This window comes from Petaurus breviceps, unplaced genomic scaffold, assembly GCF_028583685.1.
Source record: "Petaurus breviceps papuanus isolate PSGF00001 unplaced genomic scaffold, PetGlider_PUasm1.0 76, whole genome shotgun sequence".
In the NCBI taxonomy this organism is placed as follows: Eukaryota; Metazoa; Chordata; class Mammalia; order Diprotodontia; family Petauridae; genus Petaurus; species Petaurus breviceps.
Genome location: NW_027186473.1, coordinates 14,024,117 through 14,042,753, shown reverse-complemented (window position 1 = coordinate 14,042,753; position 18,637 = coordinate 14,024,117). Strand labels below are relative to the sequence as shown.

General features: G+C 40.3%; 1 protein-coding gene and 1 long non-coding RNA gene across 5 annotated transcripts in view; one reads left to right on the top strand and one right to left on the bottom strand.

Annotated features, from left to right (window-relative positions):
- Window positions 1-14,302, bottom strand: part of LOC138175034 (uncharacterized) — a 19,827-nt gene extending 5,525 nt beyond the window's left edge. The window contains exons 1-3 of one of the 4 annotated variants that reach the window (XR_011171855.1): window positions 13,834-14,302; window positions 1,225-1,271; window positions 414-647 (exon numbers count right to left, since the gene is read on the bottom strand). This is a non-coding gene — a long non-coding RNA (uncharacterized lncRNA). Of the gene's footprint in view, window positions 1-413; window positions 648-1,224; window positions 1,272-4,192; window positions 4,665-13,833 lie in introns of those variants that run through there. The other 3 variants (XR_011171854.1, XR_011171856.1, XR_011171857.1) reach the window with 3 other exon arrangements.
- Window positions 14,303-14,454: 152 nt separating this feature from the next.
- HOPX (HOP homeobox) overlaps window positions 14,455-18,637 on the top strand; it is a 37,288-nt gene continuing 33,105 nt past the window's right edge. Inside the window, exon 1 of the mRNA XM_069105288.1 lies at window positions 14,455-14,603. The gene's annotated coding sequence lies outside the window, so the exon portion shown is untranslated. The remainder of the gene's footprint in view (window positions 14,604-18,637) is intronic.

Here is an 18,637-nt window from a genome sequence, read left to right as displayed (position 1 = left end):
TATCATAGCAAGACTTTAAAAATGGTTGTATGTAGGAGGTGAGGGGGAGGTAGGAAGTCAAAGATGACACCATGGTTTGGAATATGGTTGACTAGGAGAATGGCAGTGGGGTCATTAACAGAAACAGGAAAATCAGTAGGAGAAGCACTTGTAGGGGGCAGGATGGGAAGGGAGAAGATAAGAAGTTTTAGTCTTTAACATACAGACATACTTTGGAGATACCTTGGGTTTGGTTTAAGACCGCCACAATAAAGCAAATACTGCAATAAAGCGAGTCACAAATTTTTTGGTTTCCTAGTGCATATAACAATTATGTTTACATTATATTGTAGTCTAATAAGTATGCAATAGTATTGTGTTTAAAAAATGTCTATACCTTCTTTAAGAATACTTTTTTGCTAAAAAATACTAACCATCATCTGAGCATCCAGTGAGTTGTAACCTTTTGTTAGTGGAGGGTCTTGTCTCAATCTTGCTGGCAAGGTGGTGATTGCTGAAAATTGGGGAGGCTGTGGGCAGTTTCTTAAAATAAGACAACAATGAAGTTTTCCTCATTGATTGACTCTTCCTTCCACTTGAATATTTAGAGGCCATGGTAGGGTTATTAATTGGCCTAATTTCAATATTGTCTCAGGGAATAGGGAGACCTGAGGAGAGGGAGAAGGCCACTCAATGGAGCAGTCAGAATACACGTAATATTTATCAATTAAGTTCACCATATTATCTGGGCTTGGTTCTCAGAGCCCCAGAACAATTACAATAGTAACATCAAAGATCGCTGATCACAGATCTCTTTAACTGACTTAATAATAATGGAAAAGTTTGAAACATTGTGAGACTTAACAAAATGTAACACAGAGACACAATGTGAACACATGCTGTTGGAAAAATGGCACCCATAGATTTGCTTGGTGAAGGATTGTCACAGACCTTCAATTTGTTAAAAACAAAAAAACCACAATATCTGTGAAAAGCAATAAAGAGAAATACAATAAAATGAAGTTTGCATGTGCTAAGTTTGAATTGCCCATAGGACAATCAAATGGAGAAGTTCAGTAGGCTGTTGGAAATATGGATCCAGAGTCGTAAGAGGAGTTCAGTACTTAAGAGATAAATTGGGGAGCTGGGGAGTCATCCAAATATAATAGTTGAAGTGATGTAGAGGAGATTACTATGGTGAAAACTGTATTCATAGAGAAAAGAGGGTAAAGGATAAGTACTCACTTTTAGGATGTCCACTCCAGAAAAGACAGTCTCTGTCCTCATGAAGGCTTACAGTTTAATAGGGAAGAAGAAAAGCCAACATATAATGAATAGAAATAAGCAAATAAGGAACTACTCATATATAATAAAGGGAAAGAAATGTGTCGGAGACTGTGCCATATGTTGGATAAGAAAGAATCCTGCATAAGGGTCTGGATTCTAGGCCTGTCTCGTTGGCCATCTAACCTTAAGTTTGGTCACTTAACTTCTCTCAGACTTAGATTCACATCCCCCCCATCTTTAAAAGGGGGATAATACTTGCCTTGCCAACCTCACAGAGCTATCGGAAAGATGAAAGAAGATGATAGACCAAAAAAAAGCTTCTAACTATAAAGCAGGATTGCTTCTTGGTTAATGGGTTGGACAATAATCAGGAAAGGCTTTCTGGGGAAGGCAGGTCTCAAGTCACCACTGAAAATGGGACCCAGGGTTCCAAGCATTGAAGTTCTCCTCTAGACTTGCTAATGTGACCTTGCACAAATTTATTTCATCTTGCAATATCCTCTTCTGGAAAATGGTGATGATATTGCCCTCTCACAAAGATGTGGCAGAAGTGAGCTGTTTATTGATTGTGAAATAGTTTGAAAACATTACATGCCAGCTAAGTGTTAAGACAGGAAGCCAAAAGCTGTGGCTTTCCTAGTGGGTAGGCTAAATGTGTCTTTCAAAAAAATGTTTAAACTCCCAAAGAAAGAAATACAATCCTATGACCAGGACACAATCATCTCCCTTCATTAAAAAGTAGATTTAAAAACAAAAATACCATAATTGAATGAATGAACTTATTAAGCTCATTATTTACAAATTAGACAGGGGGCTCCAAGAAATGGAGCAGTTAGGTGGCTTAGTGGATAGAGTGCTGGGGCCGGGGTCAGGAAGACTCATCCTCCTGAGTTGAAATGTGACCTCAGACACTTACAAGCTTTGTGACCCTGGGCAAGTCACTTAACCCTATTTGCCTCAGTTTCCTTATCTGTAAAATGAACTGGAGAACAAAATGGCAAACCACTCCAGTATCTTTGCCAAGAAAACCCCAAATGGGGTCACAAAGAGTTGGACATGACTGAAAAAATAACTGAACAACTGAACTCCAGGAAATGAGAGAAAGGTCAAAAAAGTGGGGGAAGATGGTGGGAGGCATATAGGAAAGGGAACTGGGAAGAACAAAAAAGAGAAACTTCCACTACATCAGAAATTTGGCTAGGTTCTCTTGAATTGAGGGAAAAAAAGAGAATCCTGCCTTCTCTGAGAGAGTTGGTGTGGTAGCATGAATACAGGAAAACCCAAGTCAAGGTCACCCTCAGAAAATTACTGGCTGTGTGACCTTGGGTAAATAAAAAAATTCTCTGGTCCTCAGTTTCCTAATCTGCAAAATGAGGGTGGGGATGAACTTGTTAACCTCTCAGGTCTCTTCTAGAGCCAAATTTATGATCATATTGAAGGGAATTTAGAAGTTTAGTTTTATTCCTCTATTTTATAAAGCCCAGAGAGGTAAAGTACTTGTCCATGGTCAAATGGCCAGAATTTGCAACCAGTCCTTCTGACTCCAAATCCAGCATTCTTTCCACTATGCCAGACTTAAAGCCTCCCAGACTTTACATTTAGGAAATATCTCTAACCACACCCTACCCTATGCCCTGGAAAATAACAGAATGAAGTGGGAAGGTCTGAGATTTTTTTTTTAAGTGCCATCAGGTTCTACCAATTAGAAATCAATTTGTTTTAAAGGCATTCTTTTAAAATATCTTTTTTTTTTTTGGAGAGGGAGATTAAAATTGGTAGTTATTTACACTTTACTCTTTGTTGTTGTTCAATCACATCCAAATCTTAATGACCCCATTTGGGATTTTCTTGGCAAAGATGCTGGAGTGGCTTGCCATTTCCTTCCCCAGCTCATTTTACAGATGAGGAAACCAAGTTAAGCAGGGCTAAGTGACTTGTGCAAGGTCACAGAGCTAGTAAATGTCTTAGGTCAGTTTGACTGGACTCCAGTCCCAGTACTCTATCCACTCACTGTGACATCTAGTTCATAAATTGACTTAACACCCAGATAAAATGGTCAGAATTAGTAGTATTATTATTAATGTAAAACAGATATTTGGGGAGCTACTGGGTGACCACTGGACAAAGGAGAGTGTAGAGGTATCATTGGGCCCCTGGGGGACTAGGGCAAGGGAAGACTTGGATGTATGAGGCAAGGCAATAGCTAATTATTTTAGAATTTTGTGTAATGTGCTAGTGGACAGTCAAATGCCCCTGAAATTCCCTACAGCACTGCCTTTGGCAATCTTCCACATGGGTGATGCCCACTGTGCCGTGTAAATAGAAACATTAGTTATGCTACATAAAACTTGCATGTGTGAATCAGTGTAACTCAAACCTGTATAAGTGGGGCTGCAACTTCATGTCTTTATACCCCAAAAGCAATGCTAGAATTATCAAGAGTGCTAGAATCTCATACTTGGCATTTTCCAATTTTTGAGGACTTAATCAAAAATGAACTGAATGTTGCATGAATTATTATAATTATGACTTTGGCAATGCATACAGAGCAAGGGTTCTTAACTTTTTGTGTGCTATGGACCCTTTCTCAGAATAATGGTTTCAAACAATTGAAAGAAAGGCTAAATCTCAATAAAAGGTTAGTGAAAAGAAAGATGTAATTTCTTTCCTCATCCAAATTCATGAATCCCCTGAAATATATTTCATGGACCCCAGGTTGAGAATAGAGGACCATACCGGGGGTTGGAGTTGTTTGTTGAATCTCCACTGGCTGTTGTGTTTCCTTCCTAATGAAAGCCTCTTCCTGTCTTTAGCTCTAAAACAGTTCTACTCCACTATGAAGAATCATTTTCCCCCTCACCAAACCATTTCCTTCCTTCCAGAGAAAGCCTGATCTCTTTTGGACACCCTTATGTTCCAAACTCACCCAATCTGCCTGCTGCTCCTTTTTTTTCCTGTGGTGCCTTTGAGAGATGTGTTGATCTACTAAGGCATTTGCATGGGTAATTTTGCCCCCTTTTGTTATGGGAATTCTTGCCTGCTGCTTTTGGTCTCCGAGACATTCCATCCCTCCTCCACAGCTGCCAGTCATTATGATGCCTTGGAAAATCATCCTTGCACTGCTAACGCCCCCTGAAAGAAAGCCCCTCTGCAACTGACTCCTTTCCCTTTTCTAGCTCTGACATATAAGTTACAGGGAAAGTCATTTAGAACCTGGCTATTAGTTCAGAATCTTTGCCAGACAATGATGAAGCAGCTTTCAAGAAAAGGCTGCAGTAATCCCTTATTTGTGGCTTCTAAGTGTCTGCTGGTCAAAGGGGTTCCAATCCTGCAGACTGTAGCTCAGCTATTTACATTTCATCAGGTAATCATAGGGCTAGAAGGGCCTGATAATCCACCTTCCCCACCTCTGCTGTTGCCTATGAAGATTCTTAACTGTAAACAGTGGGTTGTTGTTATAGTAGTATTGTAAAATATAGAATACTGATTGATTTATGATAGGAATTCTTAACGGCAGTCAGTGAACTTTTTTTTTTTAAGTATTTTGATAACTGTATGTCAGTATAATTGATTTCTTTTTGTCTTAACACAGATTTAGGAAGGTTCAGAGTACCCAAAGTCCAATACAAGGAAACATGAAACTCACAAGACAGTAAAGTGAGTCAGCTTTTTTGGGAGGAGATACATCAGGAAGAATGATAGGACTCTGGGCAGAATTGGGCACCCCAGTGGCAAAAAGGTATTCTTTCCTCAGACAGTAAAGTCTATTGTTTTGTTTTTTTTTTATCTGGACCTAGTCAGACAAGGCACTGGGGAAAGAAAACAGGGAACCTGGACCTGGTGACTGGTGCTGATTTATGCTAGTAGAGAGAGAGAAAAGATTCCTGGGGAAATGGAGGTTAGTTGACATATTCAAACACCAACACTCTCCTTCCTCCTTGCTGGAAAAGAGGCTTTGAACTATTACTGCTGGTCTTACTCCAACAGGGTAGCTCAGCTTTCCTGTAGAATTGGTTTTTTTTTTTTTTAACATCCCTGGGGCTTGTTTCTTTGTCCCTTTAAAACATTCTGAGAAGGAATCTATGGATTTTACCAGGCTGCCAAAATGGTCTGTGTCACCAAAAAAAAAAAAAAAAGATTAAGTACTCCTGACTTATGTGGATTTATTTTATACCCCGCAATTTTGATGAAGTTATTGTTGCAATTAATGTAGTTGACTCTGTAAGGTTCTCTAAGCAAACCATCACATCATCTACAAAAATGGATATTTTTCTTTTCCTCTTTGCCTGTACTCAATTTCTTTTTCTTGTCTTATTGCTATTGTGCCATAAGAAATGATGAAAAGGATGGTTTCAGAAAACCTTGGGAAGACTTGTATGAACTGATGCAAAATGAAGTGAGAAGAACCAGAACAATTCTTATGATAACAACGTTGTAAAGATAGAAAACTTTGAAACACTAAAGAATTCTGATCAATTTAAAGACCAAACAAGATTCCAGAGGCCTCATAATAAAACAGGCTAGCCGCCTCCTGACAGAGAGGTGATAGACTCAAAATGAAGACTTAGGCATACATTTTGGGGCATGGTGATATGGGAATTTGTTCTGACCATGCATATATGTTGCAAAGGTTTTGTTTTCCTTTTCGTTTTTTCCCTACTGGTAGAGTGTCAAAGTAGAAAGGAGAGAAAAGAAATACTAGTTAATTTGAAAAAATTGTTAAGAAAAAACAATAGCGTTTTGATTTATAAACAGCTCTTTCTTATGTAGAAATAGCCTCCTGAGGGGAGCTTTCCCCTTCAGGTGACTGGATGTCTACAGGAGCTCCCCTTCCCAAACCACCCCCATCCCCTGGTATTTCTCTCTGCCCTCTTCTCCCCCCCCCCCCCCTCACCACTCCCACCCCTACCCCCATCCCCTGTGCCCCTTTTTTGGTTATGTGGCTTTCTGAGTCTTCCATCCCCAGTCCTATTTCTCATCTTGCCCCAGTACTGGTTCCGAATAGGGCCTTCAGTGGTAATATTTGCAGTAGTGGAGAGGAGAGAAGAGAGGAGGGGAAGGCAGCCCTTTGTACCCTAAGTGACTGCTCTCTCTCTCTCCGCTAGGATTGGGCTCCTGACCAGCAGCCCTAGCCCACAGGACCCAGTCACAGCTCCTTATCCAAAGTCCTGTTCTGATCTTCAAAGCAACCACTCTAAATCTTGTGAGGGAATGCCCAAGAAACATATAGCCTGAAATGGAGATGAAATAAGCTTGAAGGTAGGGGAGAGAAGAGGCAGGAAGAAATCGCAAGAGTACCCCCAGATTGTTAGGCCATTGTTCTTAGCAGTAATAATCTTTATTTAAAATCTCCAGAGGGATATGGACCTGCCTCAGAGATAGGAAGTCATTAGGGAAGAAAGTAGGACATTGCTCAAGAGAGGGAACATGCTGGATTGGATAGGGCACTGGATGCCGGGCCAGGGAGATATGGGTTCAAATTCTGCCTCAAACACTTACTAGCTGTCTGACCCCAGGGAAGTCACTTAATTTCTCTGTATTTCAGTTCCTTCATCTGTAAAATGAATGAATTGGATTTAATGACCTCAAAGGTCCTAAGTTCCATGGTAAGTCAAGAAGGAGTGGGGACAGCTAGGTGGTACAGTGAATACAGCACTAGCCCTGGAGTCAGGTGGACCTGAGTTCAAATATGACCTTAGATACTTGATACTTACTAGCTATGTGACCTTGGGCAAGTCACTTATCCCCAATTGCCCTGCCTTCCCCCCTCAAAAAAGAGGGTGGAAAGAACCTAGGTTGGAAGCAACATGTGGGAAAGCCAACAGATCAAAACCTAGGACCCTGAGAAAAGGGCTGATCTTGGAGAGCTGGGCCCAAATCCTCAGAGCTCTTACCCTTTCTAGTCCTTATTCCTGCCCTCTTCATATAAACCCTGGAGGCCCCTCCCTGCCAGTGCCCCATGCCTGCTCCTACTGCCTGTTGGCCCAATGTCAGTCTCATGGGAGGAAGAGGGGGAATATGGTTCTTATTTCCTAAGTTGGAACTTTGAACACATTTTCTGATTTAAACATGGCAGCCCAGTCCTGTTGTACTGTTCTATTTTGATTTATCTCATTTTCTTTTCTGCTGCAAACTTAAACATCCATACAAACCTATCAATATAAAAAGAAGAACAAGAAAACCTTTGATATAGTATGATATTTCAGGTATGTACTGGATTAAATAAGCTTCTGTGAGTTAGTCAGAGGACACAGGTAACCTCCTTAGGAAAAGGACTATTTTTGCTTTTCTTTGTAACCGCAGAGCTTAGCACAGTGCCTGGAACACAGAAAGGACTTATTAAATGCCCGTTCATTGATCAGTTAAACACCATGTGTTCTTGCTTCCAAGCCACTGATTTCCAGGTGGATTTTAGAACTCAACCATTTGGTCATTTGGCAATACTGCCAGCATTCCAGAATCATCAGGCATCATCCTACTCTAGGAAAGGCCGACATCTGTATCTGGAGAAAAGTCTCCAGCTCCCACTTGGAACCAAGGCAAGATTTTTTTGACCCCACCTCTCTTCTCTTCCCTTCCTGACCCTTCCAGGACCAAAAGCTTTTCAGAGATTTGTCTTAGTCTCTCCTTGGCCCAGTCCAGCAGCCAACGCCTGAATCTCTTTCACACTAGGTCAGTAAAATGAAACAAAAAACAAAGGCAGTAGGGTCAGCCATGTGAGACCAAGCCAGGGCACCAGGCTGTCCTGCAGGTACAACAGCACACACTGGAAAGACCAGTCTCGGGGCTGACTCCACAGTCAGACTGAAAGTCAAATGCAATAGCAACCACCTTGGTTTATGTAATATCCCACATCAGAAGGCATTTTATAGGCAACATTAAATCAGCAGCAACAATCTTTGTATGAGCAACCACTGCCCAGTCTTGTGTTTGATAGAAACCCAAAAGAGGAGACACATTTTATGTCCCTGTGCATAAGTTTAAGGCCAGATTTACTTTTACAGAAATGCATGGCAGGACAAAAAACTGAATAATAAAACCCAATAAGAGGATTTTTTGCCCAATGCAAGAGACCAAAATACTTATTTCACCAGGAGTGGTTGTTTTTAGGGTACTGTTTCCCAACAAGTGTATTATGAAAACCACAATGACCTGTAGAGGTAGTGAGCTGCCCCTCCCACTTTTGGCAACTCCTCAAGCAAACTGCTCTGTTCTCCATTTCTAGTCCCTACACCCTCCATCAGAATCTGTTGTTATTTCCACATCACAGAAACCTAGAATGTAAGAGAAACAAGGAAACTTAGACACCATTAGGGGTGGGTTCCCCACCCCAAATTCTAGTCAAACTCTCTTGTTTTTTGGAAGTTTCTTTTCTCATGTTGAGTAACTTTTTTTCTTCCAGATTTCTGTCTTTTCTCTTCATTCTTATTAGCAAAATTTTAGTCAGTGGTCTCAAATTCAAATGACCTCTTTAATGTTTACAGGACTCATCTTCGCACTAATATTTTCACAAAGACTGGCTAATCTGCTCACATATCTGTTGAAGCAAAGGAATGCATACTATGACTTAGTGGGGCTCTGAGTCCCCGAATTTACCTATCACGTCTTAGAGCAGGGGTTCTTAATGTGGGATACACTGACTTCCAAGACTTTAGGGATCTTGAAATTTGATGGGGGGAAAATAACATCTTTATTTTTGCTAACCTTTAACTGACATTTAGCATTTCCTTCTATTATGAATATAGGCAACAAAGTATCATTCTGAGGTGTCCATAGGATTCACTAGACAGACAAAGCAGTCCATGAAGCACAGAAAAGGGTTGAGAACCCTTGTCTTAGCATGTAGTCAAGTATATGTTTCTTCAAAAACCTATTTTCTCTTGCCTCCTCATCCCCCATCTCCCCACCTCCATCTAGTGGAAAAAAGAATGGATATAGAATCACAAATCCTTGCTTTGTTTCTTACTATCTATGTGACCTTTGACTTTGACACTTTTCTCCTTGGGCTTCAGTTTCCTCATCCAGAAATTGAGATTTTGAATTAGATTGTTTTAAAGAACCTTTCCATCTCTAAATCCTATAATCTCCATGTATACCCAGGTACCTAGCTTATGAGTTGTAGGTCTGTCCTTGAATTAATTTTCATTAGTGAATGAAGGAAACTTTACTCTCCACCCCCATACTCAAGATGAGTTTGAGGGATGGAGTTTTAGAGTTCCATTCATCACCCCCTCCCACATTTTGCAGTGACTTTGAGAACCAGGCAGGGTGAGAATTCAACAACAAAGGGAAAAGGAGAAAGGAGTTTAGTGAGCTAGGTTAATTAGACACCTGGGTGGCCCACTTCTAACTCTCTATCATTCATGCTAGAGATATTCTCTTAAGAAGTCAGGCTCCACACCCAGCCCTTAGAAGAATGAGACAGAATGCTGCATTCCAGCAGCTTCAAAAGTCATGTTGATGTCCGAAAGAAGCAAGACATACATAGTTGAGGAGAAATTATTCCACCTAGCACTTTAAAAAAAAAAACCTATTTTGTGTAAATAAATATTTTTATTGCTATTTAAAAATCAGTGCAGTCACTTTCCTGTGACACCTCCTCAACCTTCCCCTCTATCCCCCATACAACTTCTCATAACACAAAAGATGTTTTAAGCAAAACAAATCAATATATTGGCCAAATCTGACAACATATTCCTCATTCTGTACCCATAATCCACCATCTCTCTAACAAGAGGTCACCATCAGTCCCCTATAGTCAAGAAAAGTCACTGTCTGATGACATTTCAGTGCTCCCATCACTTTCCCAAAATTCTTCCCTTCCTCCCTAGGCCTCACTCTGTCTAAGTCTCATTCAATTGAAGGGTCAGGATCTGAAGATCAAGGTCCTAAAAGCTCTCCCTTGATTTAAGCCCCAGGCAAAGGCCAGATGAATTAAGAGCATGCACAGTTCCAAAACCAAAGGTAGAAGAAGGCCTGTTCCTAATGGAGAAGAAAATCCCCAAGGCCTAAGTAGAGAGAGAGGAGAAAGTCAAAGCACAGCTATTTGAAGACTTCACTGAGAGAAGAGGTAGGAGGAACATTCTGACCTAAATAATGGTCTAGAGCAGAAATGAGGAAAGGCAGAAATGTTAGGGCTTAACCTTCTCCTGAAGTAGCTCCCAGGATCCTGTGACTATGGAGAAAGTCTGTCTCAGGGACCCATTTAGAAGTCTGGAATGGACTGTTTTTAAATACATAAAATAAAACAAATAGGGTTACAAAGGATGCCAATTATACTCAAATACAGCTATCAAATTAAAAAAAATAAGTTCACAGATACCATATTAAGAATTTCTCGTTTAGAAAATCGAAAGAGTAGGGGGCAGCTAGGTGGTGCAGTGAATAGAGCACCAACCCTGGAGTCAGGAGGACCTGAGTTCAAATCTGGCCTCAGACACTTAACACTTACTAGCCGTATGACTTTGGGCAAGTCACAACCCCAGCTGCCCTGCCTTCCCCCCTCCAAAAAAAAAAAAAAGGAAATCAAAAGAGAGGGACAGTGACACCGGTGAAAGGTATAATTTTAATCCCTAACAGCCTGGAGGGGAGAGAGACTTGAGGAAAAAAAATTAGAGAACATCAGAATTGCCCAGGACCCTGTGGCCAAAGCAGCTGCAAGGCAGCAGTCCACATTTCCCAGGCTTTAGCTGAAAGTCACAAATGGGAATATCAGAAAACAGGAAGAGAATGGGGATATCAAATTCCACTGCAATAAATCAGATTTGAGGAGTGACTAGGGACATTACTTTTAAGTATTTATAGAATACTTGCAGTTTATTTTTCTTAATTTTCTGTAGGGCTTTTCCCAGCATTCCTAACAGGACAATATGATCTAAAATCAGAGAGAAGGAAAGAGGAGTCAGACGGTTGAGGCAGCAAAGTGGCACAGAGTACAATGGGTATGCAGTGAAGAAGATACGAATTCAAATCTTGCCTAAAACACTTAATGGCTGTGTGACCCCAGGGCAAGGAACTTAACCTCTGTCTGCTTCAGTTTCCTCATCTGTAAAATGGAGATAATAATAAGCACCTACCTCTCAGGCTTTTTGTGAGGATCAAATTAAATAACATTTCCATAGCATTTTGTAAGTCTTAAAGCACTATGTAAATGCTAGCTATTATTATAACATAATATGATATAATAATATGATTTGATATATGGTAGGATATTATGTTTTATGATAGTATAAAATAGTATTATGCTTTATATAATATATCACATTATATTAGATATTATTTGATTATATGTTAATATTATATCATGTTAATATAATGTTATAATTGTCCTCTCTGTGACTCAGTTTCCTCATCTGTAAAATAGAAGGGTGAACTTGATGAAATCTAAAGTCCCTTACAACTCTATGGTTCTCTGACTCTATGAGTCCAGAGAAATTAATGGAATATTGCTGGAATCTTTCAGTGCAAAATGACCTAGGATCCATACATGAGCCCAAGACCACTATCCCTTATATGGAGACAGGATGAGACAAGAGGAAAAGTGCTAGATTTGGAGGTAGAGGGCCTGGGTTCAGGGGCTGTCTCTTTGCTCCTTGCTGCTGTGTGATCTTGGGCGTACTCTATACTCCTCATTTTCTCATCTGCAGAACAAGGAGACCTGAACTAGGGAGACTCTAAGGCTGCTTAAGGCTTTCAATCTGTGCTCCTGTATGTAAGCTGTTTCTGTTTTTCTGAGAACTGAAGCAATCCTTCTTCCTGAATGGTGAAGGCAGGAAAAGAAACAAGGGATAGGGGAGACCTGAAACCAGCAGGTAGACATGGGATGACCTCACTTAACGCCTGAGAGCAGCAAGGATGACCTATGCCTTACAGTGTGTCTGTAAGGTTTCACTGGAGTGGGGGGAAAGCAGCTTGAGGCCCCCAGAGCATCCAAAGGGAACAGAAGGGGCTGCCTCCCCCAGCCCCCTGAAGGAGCTGTGTCCTTAGCTGCTGGGTTTTACTGGCCCTAACAGAAAACTAAGCAAAGGGCTAAGAGATTTAGATCAAGGGGAGCACAGAGATTATCTAATACAACTCCCTTGTTTGTTTGCTTGATGTTATTTTTTTCCTTCTTACACAAGCAAACTCAGGGCCAGAGAAAGTGATTTTCTATAAGTCACTTGGGGGAGGTGGGGAGGTGAGGAGCAGGGGGAGAATAGTAAAGGCACAGTTCAAACCCAAACTCTCCAAGGCCAAATCCATCACTCTGTCCATAATTACACCTTGCTATATAGTAGAGGAGTTAGGTCTGCCCTCCCTTTTTCCTAGTACCCAATTCATTTCTTGGATCCTTCCTTTCCAATATGGCAGCTAGTCTCACAAGGGTATCCTTCACAGACTCTGTCCTGACTTGGATTTTGGTTTGGGACAGGGGTGTGCTGGGAAACGTTTAATAGCTAGTTTGAAAATAAATGTTCACAGGACCCATTTTTCAATCTAACCTGAATTATTAATACTTTCTCCATCACTTTCTGAAGTCAAGACAACTAACAAATCAGTAAACCAAGCTCTGATTTTTAGCATTTGCAGATTTATGAGATGTAAATTTTCACACTGAAAATTTAACAATTATCTTGTGAGGGAGTTCGAGCTGGTTCCATCACACCCCTGGCTTTGGCACCAATTTATGGTGACCTGTATGACTTTGGGCTTACATAGTTTCCTGGGTCTCAGTTTCCTCATTTGCAAAGTGAAGAGACCTAGGATTGCTATCTATTCAGGGGTGGTGGGAAGAAAAGAAAGGAGTATGTAGATTTTAGGGCATATAAATATGATATATCATTAATCATTTCATGAGCAAAAACTGGAACACAAACCAACTGGACCTGGAATTTTTTAAAACTTGAGTTGAAGTTCTAATAATCCAGTTATTAAATGTTTGACTTTGGGAAATCATTTCCCCTCCCCAGGCAAAAATAAAGAGGTGGCTTTAAATACTTCAAAATTTCTATCCAGTTCTAATGTTTAAGACACAGTCCTTCTGTCCAAAGAATTTATGGAGACAAGAATAAGTAGATTTGTATCACTGCTGAGCCTAAAGGGTGGACCAGAAAACAAAATAATTTCCCTAGTAACCAAGGTACTCTTTGTTCAGGTACAGGTACACTCTGTCCCTCCCCTGTCATCACAGATGTGCAAAATATCTTCCTTCATTTACAATTTTTTTTTATCAAGAAGGAACATGGCATGCCATTTTTTTTCTTTCTTTCACACGTGGCCACTGTTTCCAAGAGAACCATGTGGGTCTTTTGAACAAAATAGGCAAGCACTTACTTTCTCATGGTATGTGCTGAAATAAATACACACAGACACTCCCATGCCCAGTCTCACCCCAAGACTAACATCTCCCTTTTCTCGCTCACACAAATAATCTCACCTAATGGGTTTAGCATGCTGCAAACAATCAATGACTATTCTATGCAGCTAATAAGTATAAAAGGTAACAAGCCAGTGCTTCAGCATCTGTACAATATACCTCAGCACCCTCAGTAACATTTCCACCAATAGTGACAGACTTTGTATACATACAGTCTCAGGAATCCTTCTCAAAGATGCACACACAAACACATCCAGTCTTTCGTTTGACTTAGCTCCTGTGAGGAGTCTTACAATTCCTGTGTTTGAAATTGTCTTATAAGGAAGCAGAAAATCAGGAGAGAAATACCAATGGGGATTGAAGAGATCAAATTAAAACAGTTTTTGATATTGAATAAAAATAGTATCATCCCAGCCTGGCTTTCCCCCTTAGTTCTCTTTTGTACATTCAGTTCCAGTAGGAAAGCAACTTCTTGTTAATTAGGCAACCGTGGGTTGGCACTCAGTTGGCAAATGGCCAATGGAACTCATGAAATCATTGAAGTGATACAATGTCTAACCAAAAGTCCCATTCAAAGCAAGGAAGGTAGAAGGGTCTCAGAACCCTTCACTATTTCCCACACAGTCTGGACCTGACCTACTCCTTCCAACCTTGGGACAGGTCCATCCTTTATTGGTGGAGAAAAAAGAAGAGACTGGAATAATGAGAAAACTTCATGGCCATCGCAGATGCCGTTTCCTTAATGGACTGCACAGCAAACCTGAATAACCAGGACAGATTTAGCAGCCACATACTTTCTGTCATTTTCATCTACCCCACACTGCAGGTTTTTCAGGTACTTGCATGAACGTGCACACACATACACACACACATACACACACACACGTGCTCTCCAAGGAGTGAGTAAGCACAACTATTTAAAGAGCTCTTCATCCAAGAACAGGGCTTCTTCAGATCAAGAACAAGCTGCCATAACTCTCATGTAAGTACCTCTCGCATGGGTTTGATGTATAGAAGGGAATTAACTTAGAAACTCTGATAAAATTCTAATGGTTATTCGATTGGACCCCTCTGCTAAAAGAAAGAAAGAAAGAAAGAAAGAAAGAAAGAAAGAAAGAAAGAAAGAAAGAAAGAAAGAAAGAAAGAAAGAAAGAAAGAAAGAAAGAAAGAAAGAAAGAAAGAAAGAAAGGAAGAGAGAAAGAAAGAAAGAAAGAAAGAGAGGAGAAAGAAAGAAAAAGAAAGGAGGGAGGGAGGGAGAGATGGAGGGAAGGAAGGAAGGAAGGAAGGAAGGAAGGAAGGAAGGAAGAAAAAGAAAAGGAAGGAAGAGAGGGAAAGGAAGGAATAAAAAGAAAAAAGATGAAAAGTAAAGGAAGATTAGCGCCTGAAGCTGCATACCCATGCAGGGAGACAAGAAAGGGCTGCTAAAGAAGATTGTAAGAGATATGAGAATTTTAGTAGGGTTGAACTGGAAACTTTGGACAAGGGAAATTTCATTTGATTTTCTAAGTAGCTGTTGAGCTCACCTTGACATCTGTCCTATTTTTGGAAAATGTCTTAGAATGAGTACTGGAATAATCATGGCAAATTCATATGCTTTTTAGTTGTTTAATATCCCATTCTGCATTCTAATGTTTTAAGGAAGATCTGTCCAGGGTAGAATGAAAAAAGAGCTGGACTTGAAGTCTGGAAAGACCTAGTTTCAAATTCCATTTCTGGCATTTAATGATGGTATGACCATGGACATACCTCATTATTTTCCTCATTTGTAAATGGGTGATAATATCTATAGCACCTACCTCAGAGGTCATCCTGAGGCTCAAATGAGACAATCTCAGTTTAAAGGGTGAACTTTGTGTATTTTAGTTAATACTATGTGATCTAGCACATTATTATTTTTAATATACTCTATTTTTCAGTGTGTTGATATCAAGTGGAGTTGATCTATATGTTGACTGGGTATGGTGGAGGCTTGGGGCATGGGATTAAATTTTTCTCTATAGTTCACTATTACTCCGAGAAATTAATTTCATTGCAACCAGTAATTATTTGTTTTAGACTTAAGGGAATCCCCATATAACAGATACCTTGAGAAAATGTATGTCCTTAGTATTTGAACTCAATGCCAACCAGGGCTAGCTGTGCAAACTTCTGAGAAAAAGGAAATGGAATAGAAGCCAGGGCCATCCAGATCCTATGTAACCCTCAGGTTTAAATGAGAATGTATTATCAGGTAGGCTATAAAAAGAAGTGACATGGAGAGGCAGATGGAGCCCAACTGGTCATTCCTTTGTGTAGAGTTAAGACTGACCTTTTTAGAGAAAGGAAGAGGCTCAAAAGGGAGGCCATTTTCATGGTGAGCCATCACATTCAGCAAATGTATATCAAAAAAATAACAGGGAGATAAAATATTTCACCTAGCATTTGAAAAGTTACGCCTTTTGTTAATTTTATTTCACATTAATTTTCTTTTTTTTTTTTGGAGGGCAATTGGGGTTAAGTGACTTACCCAAGGTCACCCGGCTAGTTTTTGTGTTGACTGTCTGAGGTCGCATTTGAACTCAGGTTCTCCTGACTCCAGGGATGGTGCTCTAGTCACTGCGCCACCTAGCCTCCCCTTTTTAACAATCATTTTTCAAATATAACCCTCCCTTGCCACCTTATGCAAAAGGATGTTCTCTTTCACAAAGATTAAAAAAGGAAAAGAATAATAATAGCTAGCATCTAGACGGCATTTTAAGGTTTGCAAAGTGCTTTACAACTATGACTTTGTTCCGTCCTCACCACTATGGGAGGTAAGGTCCTATTATTACCCTTATTTTGGAGAGGAGGAATTGAGTCAGGCAGCAGTTAAGTGACTTGCTCAGGACACAAAGCTAGAAAGGATCTGGAGTAGAATTTGAACTCAGGTTTGTCGTTCCTGATTCTGTGTTCAGCACTCTGTTCACTGCACCATCACCTACCTGCCCCAGTACAGCAAAATCAATTCACCTAGCATTTAGCTATGGTTTTTTTTTCTTTAAGGGAATACAGCTGTTGACTGAAAAAATCAATGCAACTATAGGGGAGAATAAAATACTTCACACACTAGGGGCATCTGGGTCACCATACTAAAACCCCATTTTTAAGATGATTTACACCCTTTTTAAAATCAAAGCATTTATCAAGCACCTGCTATCTGCAAAGCAGACACAGGGCCACTAGGTGGCGCAGTGGATAGAATGTCAGGCCTGGAGTCAGGAAGACTCATCTTCCTGAGTTCAAATTTTGCCGTAGACTCTTAGTTGTGTAACCCTGGCCAAGTCACTTAACTCCTGTTTGCCTCAGTTTCCTCATTTGTAAAATGAGCTGGAGAAGGAAATAACCACTCAAGTATCTCTACCAATAAAAAAACAAACAAACCCAAATGGAGTCACAAAGAGTAAGACATGACTGAAAAATTATTAAACAACTAAAATCTGCAAATCACTCTAGGAGAGAGAAATGAAGTGTGATATAGAGCCTCTGAGGAGGGAGCTACCATTCTAGTTGAAGAGCAAAGATATACACAGAGAATCACTGACTTCTTTAGAACCAAAAGGTCTTTAGATAAACTCATGTCCAGGGGTTCTTAACATTTTTTTTTTTTGTCTTTTGGACCCCCTTTGGTAATTGGGTGAAGCCTACTGGGCCTTCTTAGAATAATTCTTTTAAATTCATAAAAACACTATATACAGGATTACAAAGGAAACCAATCATATTGAAATAATTATTTTTTAAAAGTTCCTAGATCCTACATTAAGAACCTTCATTCCAATTCCATTCTTTTTCTAGATGAGGAAACTGAGGCCCAGAGCAATAAGTTGTCTTGCCTCTGGTTACCCAGCTACCCCTTAAACATTAAGAAATAAAACAATGCAGGGCAGGATTGACGACAGGAATGAGTTGTTCAAACAAGAGATGCTTAGTCCTTCAGAGGAGAGAGTGTAAGTACACTGGAGATCCTCTTGGTATTCCTGGCTCCTCAGAACCCACTTCACATTTGGTACCCAGTCAGGGCTGCTTCTCAAGTGCATTCTTGGTGCAGGTTCTGGCTCCTCGGGCTGGGTGCCAGAGGGATTTCTCAGAGCGCTCAAAGGTGTGTTATTTAAGGATTGTAACACTTCAGTAGGAATATTTCAAAACTAAAGCTTCCTTTTGTTCTTATTATAATATCTGGCATAAGCAGGTAGATTATGGTTATTGAATAGAATAAATGGATCAAACAGATGTTATGTTCCATCACTTACTCCCCTGGGAAATAAACTACAATGATCCAATCCATGTATTTCTCTGCCATAGTACGGCCTTTAAAAAAAATTCATCACTATTATCAGGGCCAGTCCTAGGCCAAATTGTGTATTAAGTGAAGTGTGTCTTCATGCCCTCCCGATGAACCTTCCCAAGGCTCTTTTCCTCTTTATCAGCCCTCTGCACACTATGTGCCTTTCACCCTTACCGTGCCCCACCCAGGCCTCTTCTCTTGACACATCAAGCCCTGCACCTTCCTTTAACTCAGAACTCCTTTAACTTAAAATGCACTTGGGCCCATGTTTCGTTCTCTTAAAAACTTACCAGATGACTCTTGGGGGAAAAAATCTGATAAATTAATTAAAGCCTAGAGTACCAGTAGCTAACATAACTTAATGTTTTGTCTCTGCCAGAATATTCACTTCTTAAAAGCTGGGGAAAAAGGAAAGCTGAAAGACTAAATTTCATATCCAAAAATATAGTTTTTAAAGGATGGGGATTTCAAATGGCAAATTAGAGGAAGAGACAGGGTTTAGGGGCAATTTCAGTGTCATGCTAGAGAAGACCAGCTCCCCTCTTCCTGGTTATGGCTGTTCTTGGGATACGCTATTGTTCCTTAGAAGTGGCTGCCTCTCTGAAGTTGGGGGACTCCGTTACTTAAACTGGAAATTGTTTCTAGTTTATTGGGGAGCAGAGCGACCATACAAAGTCGGATTTCAGTTACAGACTCTATCTCTAATAGTGGCGAGG